This window comes from Zootermopsis nevadensis, unplaced genomic scaffold (genome assembly GCF_977971745.1).
Source record: "Zootermopsis nevadensis isolate Lab colony 2312 unplaced genomic scaffold, Znev_1.0 Znev_ptg000243l, whole genome shotgun sequence".
NCBI classification, from domain to species: Eukaryota; Metazoa; Arthropoda; class Insecta; order Blattodea; family Termopsidae; genus Zootermopsis; species Zootermopsis nevadensis.
The window spans coordinates 85,001-92,500 of NW_028259370.1; the positions used below are offsets into that span (position 1 = coordinate 85,001).

General features: G+C 58.6%; 2 non-coding genes and 1 pseudogene across 2 annotated transcripts; all 3 read right to left on the reverse strand.

Moving 5' to 3' along the window:
• LOC147870519 (large subunit ribosomal RNA) overlaps nt 1-423 on the reverse strand; it is a 4,225-nt pseudogene extending 3,802 nt beyond the window's left edge.
• A 501-nt stretch (nt 424-924) lies between these two features.
• LOC147870520 (5.8S ribosomal RNA) lies at nt 925-1,080 on the reverse strand. The gene has a single exon (XR_015533382.1). It is a non-coding gene; the product is annotated as a 5.8S ribosomal RNA (ribosomal RNA).
• An 824-nt stretch (nt 1,081-1,904) lies between these two features.
• Nucleotides 1,905-3,822, reverse strand: LOC147870521 (small subunit ribosomal RNA). Its single transcript, XR_015533364.1, has one exon. It is a non-coding gene; the product is annotated as a small subunit ribosomal RNA (ribosomal RNA).
• Nucleotides 3,823-7,500: the final 3,678 nt, after the last annotated feature.

Sequence of the window (7,500 nt, forward strand, 5' to 3'; positions counted from 1 at the left end):
CGGTTTCACGTACTATTGAACTCTCTCTTCAAAGTTCTTTTCAACTTTCCCTCACGGTACTTGTTCGCTATCGGTCTCGTGGTCATATTTAGCCTTAGATGGAGTTTACCACCCTCTTAGTGCTCCACTCTCAAGGAACACGACTCTGAGGAGAGTCCCCACCCGGGAGCGGCCGCGGTCCTACGGGCCTGGCACCCTCTGCGGGCGATGGCCCCATTCAAGGGAGACTTGGACTCGCTGGACCGCGCCCCGGGAGAGTGGGACCTCCCACACACGACATCTCCCTGCACGTCTCCGCGCGGGATTCCGTGCTGGGCTCTTCCCTGTTCGCTCGCAGCTACTGGGGGAATCCTTGTTAGTTTCTTTTCCTCCGCCTAGTAATATGCTTAAATTCAGCGGGTAGTCTCGCCTGATCTGAGGTCGGAAAGATGGTTTTTTGTACCGACGGGCCGATGTGAGCGGTCGGAAGCTTAGCCTCTCTCATTGAACTGATTTCTTTTTGTTTTGTTTTTTTTGTGGTCATTATTTATTGTGGTCATATCTTTCGCTCCCGCCCGGCAAGTGTGTGTCTCTCTCTCTGTCTCGGGAGTTTGCCTGTCTCCCATCACATCAAGCCGGGCGTCAGTTCTTCTCAGACGCGATCGGGGAAGGATGGGCCCCGTCGCCGAGGAGAGGAGGGCGAGCTAAGTCTATCCGCTCGCTCCACCGAACCCTGTGAAGCCTTCAAGGGCGACTGACTCCCCTTAACCTCCTCGCAGTCGCCGACGCCGCCACCGATTGCTCGGAGCGACGCCGGCGGTGCGAGGTGCAGGCTCGTCAGACCCCCCAGCGTAGGGCCGCTCGCGTGCCTTTATTTCTTTCTCTTTCTTTCTTTCTTTCCCTTATTATCTTAAAGACCGCGCGGGCCCACGGGTTTCATGTAGCCGACCCTCAGCCAGGCGTGGTCCGGGATTGGAAATCCAAGGACCGCAATGTGCGTTCGAAACGTCGATGTTCATGTGTCCTGCAGTTCACATGTCGACGCGCAATTAGCTGCGTTCTTCATCGACCCACGAGCCGAGTGATCCACCGCTCAGGGTTGTTTTTCTCTAGATTCGAGCAGAGCTTCGGGTAGGATGCTACTGCTAGTCCCGTAGGACAGGTAGTTGTTATTTTTCGAGGGGGAGCTGCCCCCAGAACAGCGGCACGGTCAGACCGCGCTCCCCTCTCGTTCAAGCGCCGCCGAAACGGCCTTGCGTGGGCAGATAAAGTGGCTTTAAGCCCAGTGCTCGCGGTCGCGCGGGTTGTCCTTGGATCCCTGAGGATCCTCGGAGCCCGCGTGCCGCCGGCACCCACTCACCATCTTTCGCTCCTACTTCCCACCTCGAGGCGGGACGGTCTTGCCGTCCCCCTCCGGGGGATTACTTCGCCGACCTGGACACCTCAGGCCGACGACGTTATCTCCGAGATCCGGCCGCTGCCAGGAAGAGCCGGTCCAATCACAGGCGAGATTACGCCTTCCGCAGAGCCCCGTTCATCTGGTTCATTCTTAATGCCTTCCTTTTATTAATTTTTGATGCGTCTTCCCCTCATTCGGGGGGAGACGGTGCGACTTTCGCCGACCGGTCCCCCCTCAGGTTGACGTCATCTATTTTTCAGTCATCAGTAGTGGTCACATATTATGATGCGTCTTCCCCCTCATGCGGGGGGAGTCGGTGCGACTTTCGCCGACCGGTCCCCCCTCAGGTTGACGTCATCTATTTTTCAGTCATCAGTAGAGGTTGTATTATCATGAATGACCAGACACGGGTACTTCCACGAGAAGGCGGTCCACTCGCAAGCGAGATTACGCACTCCCCCAGAGCCAGCAACCGTACTCGGTTTCTTAATGCCTTCCTTCTCTGTTCGGTCACTCTCGGTGCCGTTAATGATCCTTCCGCAGGTTCACCTACGGAAACCTTGTTACGACTTTTACTTCCTCTAAATGATCAAGTTCGGGCATCTTCCCGGTGGAATCGAAGGGCCGAAACCCCGCGCCCACCGGTCCGAAGACCTCACTAAATCATTCAATCGGTAGTAGCGACGGGCGGTGTGTACAAAGGGCAGGGACGTAATCAACGCGAGCTTATGACTCGCGCTTACTGGGAATTCCTCGTTCATGGGGAACAATTGCAAGCCCCAATCCCTAGCACGAAGGAGGTTCAGCGGGTTACCCGGACCTTTCGGCCAGGGAGGACACGCTGATTCCTTCAGTGTAGCGCGCGTGCGGCCCAGAACATCTAAGGGCATCACAGACCTGTTATTGCTCAATCTCGTGCGGCTAGAAGCCGCCTGTCCCTCTAAGAAGATTAGGAGTCGCCGGTAGCACAGAGGATACCGGATGCGACTATTTAGCAGGCTAGAGTCTCGTTCGTTATCGGAATTAACCAGACAAATCGCTCCACCAACTAAGAACGGCCATGCACCACCACCCACCGAATCAAGAAAGAGCTCTCAATCTGTCAATCCTCCCGGTGTCTGGGCCTGGTGAGGTTTCCCGTGTTGAGTCAAATTAAGCCGCAGGCTCCACTCCTGGTGGTGCCCTTCCGTCAATTCCTTTAAGTTTCAGCTTTGCAACCATACTTCCCCCGGAACCCAAAAGCTTTGGTTTCCCGGAAGCCGCCCGCCGAGTCATCGGAGGAACTTCGGCGGATTGCTGGCTGGCATCGTTTATGGTTAGAACTAGGGCGGTATCTGATCGCCTTCGAACCTCTAACTTTCGTTCTTGATCAGAGAAAACATTCTTGGCAAATGCTTTCGCTTCTGTCCGTCTTGCGACGATCCAAGAATTTCACCTCTAACGTCGCAATACGAATGCCCCCGTCTGTCCCTTTTGATCATTACCTCGGGGCTTCCGAAAACCAACAAAATAGAACCGAGGTCCTATTCCATTATTCCATGCACTCGGTATTCAGGCGGCTGCTGCCTGCTTTAAGCACTCTAATTTGTTCAAAGTAAAAGTGCCGGCCCATCGTGACACTCGGTCAAGAGCACCGCGACGGGATTGTGTAGGCCCTCCCCGAGACGACCCGAGGCGTGGGAGCGTCGCCGCCCCCATCGCCCGCGGGCGCCGGCTCGGGCCACCGGCAGGACGTCCGCACGTGCGTGCCAGTTAGACACCGACGGGCGGTGAACCGGCAGCGTGGGACACAAGTCCGACTACGAGCTTTTTAACCGCAACAGCTTTAATATACGCTATTGGAGCTGGAATTACCGCGGCTGCTGGCACCAGACTTGCCCTCCAATGGATACTCGTTAAAGTCTTTAGAGTGTACTCATTCCGATTACGGGGCCTCGGATGAGTCCCGTATCGTTATTTTTCGTCACTACCTCCCCGTGCCGGGAGTGGGTAATTTGCGCGCCTGCTGCCTTCCTTGGATGTGGTAGCCGTTTCTCAGGCTCCCTCTCCGGAATCGAACCCTGATTCCCCGTTACCCGTTACAACCATGGTAGGCGCAGAGCCTACCATCGACAGTTGATAAGGCAGACATTTGAAAGATGCGTCGCCGGTTCGTAGACCGTGCGATCCGCCTCCATTTATTCAGAGTCACCAAGGCAAACGGCCGCGTGAGCGACCGATTGGTTTTGATCTAATAAAAGCGTCCCGACCGTCTCCGGTCGGGACTCGGTTGCATGTATTAGCTCTAGAATTACCACAGTTATCCAAGTAACTGTCCACCATCTAAGGAACCATAACTGATTTAATGAGCCATTCGCGGTTTCACCTTAATTTGGCTTGCACTGAGACATGCATGGCTTAATCTTTGAGACAAGCATATGACTACTGGCAGGATCAACCAGGGAACCGAAGACTCACTTGGAGCTCGTTCCTCCCCCTCCACGCGGTCCCGGATGGGTCCGGCGAGGGGGTCCAGTTCATACTTCAACGCTCGCACTCCGTGCGCCCCTGCGAGCAGGGGCCACTTCGTGCCGTTAGGGGGACGCCACGTGAGCGCCCCCAGAACCGTGGTGCCATTAGGGCACCCTTCCCTCTCTTCACTCGACATGCATAAGCGCCGAAGCGCCGTTTGGCATCGCGAGTCTAGCACGCGCCCGGACTACGAGTGAGTCGGTTGCAGTGTGTCCACGATACGCCGCCTATAGACCGTGTCCGGGGGACAGAGGGCCGCGGCATCGCGGTGGCGAAGGGTTTGCCGGGAAGGGGAACGAAGCCGGCCTTTTTCGTAAAATCGTTCCCCTGTTGCTTGCCGGGAAGGTGGACGAACCCGGTCTCTCTCGTAAAATCGTCCACCTGCTGCTTGCCGGGAAGGGGAACAAAGCCGGTCTTTTTCGTAAAATCGTTCCCCTGTTGCTTGCCGGGAAGGTGGACGAACCCGGTCTTTATCGTCAAATCGTCCACCTGCTGGTTGCCGGGAAGGGGAACGAAGCCGGCCTTTTTCGTAAAATCGTTCCCCTGTTGCTTGCCGGGAAGGAGGACGAACCCGGTCTTTATCGTCAAATCGTCCTCCTGTTGCTTGCCGGAAAGGGGAACGAAGCCGGCCTTTTTCGTAAAATCGTTCCCCTGTTGCTTGCCGGGAAGGTGGACGAACCCGGTCTCTCTCGTAAAATCGTCCACCTGCTGCTTGCCGGGAAGGGGAACGAAGCCGGTCTTTTTCGTAAAATCGTTCCCCTGTTGCTTGCCGGGAAGGTGGACGAACCCGGTCTCTCTCGTAAAATCGTCCACCTGCTGCTTGCCGGGAAGGGGAACGAAGCCGGTCTTTTTCGTAAAATCGTTCCCCTGTTGCTTGCCGGGAAGGTGGACGAACCCGGTCTTTATCGTCAAATCGTCCACCTGCTGCTTGCCGGGAAGGGGAACGAAGCCGGCCTTTTTCGTAAAATCGTTCCCCTGTTGCTTGCCGGGAAGGAGGACGAACCCGGTCTTTAACGTCAAATCGTCCTCCTGTTGCTTGCCGGAAAGGGGAACGAAGCCGGCCTTCTTCGTAAAATCGTTCCCCTGTTGCTTGCCGGGAAGGTGGACGAACCCGGTCTTTCTCGTAAAATCGTCCACCTGCTGCTTGCCGGGAAGGGGAACGAAGCCGGCCTTTTTCGTAAAATCGTTCCCCTGCCGGGCGGAGGACGGACCCGGGCTTTTCTTCCGTCAGTTGTGTCCTCCTGATGTATCCAGACACCACCCAAGGCTCAGGAATCGTCTTATGCGGAAAAAGGGCCAATTTATCAGCGACGCATCCGTTAGTTCAACTAGAGGAAGTGTGAAATTTTCCTACAAAATAAGGTGCCAGCGCGGCGTTTTCAGGGGAGACTCGTAACGTCTGAGCCTCAGAGAGCGCGACCCGGCCGAATGCGAGCGGCAGGTCCCCTAAAATCGGCCTACCTAACACGCACGGATGGGACTTTGAAATCTGAAGACGTGGAGGGCACGAACGGGAATATATATGCGGCAGAAGCCAGAGACACCGCCGGCAGCCTCACCGTGACCGCACGAGAAGTCGTCACTTGCGCCAATCTTGCACTCGAGTGCCGAGTCACCTACGAGCAGACCCCTGCTTCTGCCTGTCCATTGAGGGCAGCCGAGCACGCGATTCCCCAGGAGACGGACTTCTGTACACTTGTGCCCCTCTTGCCCTAAACGGGGTTCGAGCAGCGCGGGGAGAGGAATTCAGTCCCCGGCGGATGCGCGCTCGTTCTAAGTGCAGCTTCCGAGAGGCCGCCCGTGAAGGCCATCACTTGTGCCACTCTTGCACTCGGAATCGAGTGCCGACTCGAACCGGAGCCTCCGCCGGCCACTGCGTGGGTTGACGGGCGCCGACCCCGATGAAGACGGCGATCGGTGCACATGTGCCCCCCATGCCCTAAACGGGGTTCGAGCAGCGCGGGGAGAGGAATTCAGTCCCCGGCGGATGCGCGCTCGTTCTAAGTGCAGCTTCCCAGAGGCCGCCCGTTAAGGCCTTCACATGTGCCACTCTTGCACTCGTAGATGAGTGCCGACTCGAGCCCGAGTCTCCGCCGGACACCGCGCGTGATGACGTGCGCCAACCCCGATGGACACGGCGGTCGGTGCACTTGTGCTCCACTTGCCCTAAACGGTTGCAAGTAGAGCGGGCCGAGGCCAGCAGTCCCCCGGCGGATGCGCGCTGGTTCTAAGTGCAGCTTCCCAGAGGCCGCCCGTGAAGGCCGTCACGTGTGCCGCTCTTGCACTCGGAATCGAGTGCCGACTCGAACCGGAGCCTCCGCCGGCCACTGCGTGGGTTGACGGGCGCCGTCCCCGATGAAGACGGCGATCGGTGCACATGTGCCCCTCTTGCCCTAAACGGGGTTCGAGCAGCGCGGGGAGAGGTCTTCAGTCTCCCGCGGATGCACGCTGGTACTAAGGGCCGGCTCACAGAAGCCACCTGTAAAGGCCGTCACATGTGCCACTCTTGCACTCGTAGTCGAGGGCCGACTCGAGCCCGAGCCTCCGCCGGACACCGCGCGTGTTGACGTGCGCCAACCCCGATGGACACGGCGGTCGGTGCATTTGTGCCCCACTTGCACTAAACGGTTGCAAGTACACCGGGCCGAGGAAAGCATTCCCCCGCGGTTGTCCGCTGGTACTAAGTGCAGCTTCCCAGAGGCCGCCCGTGAAGGCCGTCACGTGTGCCACTCTTGCACTCGGAATCGAGTGCCGACTCGAACCGGAGCCTCCGCCGGCCACTGCGCGGGTTGACGGGCGCCGACCCCGTTGAAGACGGCGATCGGTGCACATGTGCCACTCTTGCCCTAAACGGGGATCGAGCGGCGCGGGACGAGGCCTGCAGTCCCCCGCGTTGCCCGGTGGTACTGAGGGCAATCTCCCAGAGGCCGCCCGTGAAGGCCGTTACTTGTGTCACTCTTGCACTCAGTGCCCTGTGCCGACTCGAACCCGAGACTCGGCCGGTCTTCGCAGGCAACAGCGCGGGTTGACCACAAATTACACGGCGGTCGATACACTTGTGCCCCTCTTGCCCTAAACGGTCGCAAGTAGCGCGGGCCGAGGCCTGCAGTCCCTCGCTGTTGTCCGCTGGTACTAGGGGCAGCTTCCCAGAGGCCGCCCGTGAAGACCATCACTTGTGCCACTCTTGCACTCAGGCTCGAGTGCCGACTCGAACCCGAGACTCGACCAGTCTTCGCCGGCCACTGAGCGGGGTGACGGGCGCCGACCCCAAAGGACACGGCGGTCGGTGCACTTGTGCCACTCTTGCCCTAAACGGGGATCGAGCGGCGCGGGTCGAGGCCTGCAGTCCCCCGCGTTGCCCGGTGGTACTGAGGGCAATCTCCCAGAGGCCGCCCGTGAACGCCGTTACTTGTGTCACTCTTGCACTCAGTGTCCTGTGCCGACTCGAACCCGAGACTCGGCCGGTCTTCGCCGGCCACTGAGCGGGGTGACGGGCGCCGACCCCAAAGGAAACGGCGGTCGGTGCACTTGTGCCACTCTTGCCCTAAACTGCCTCAGCCAACGCGGGGCGGAAGCGCGAATGGCCTGCCGGCGACAGGGTCCCCGGCGGC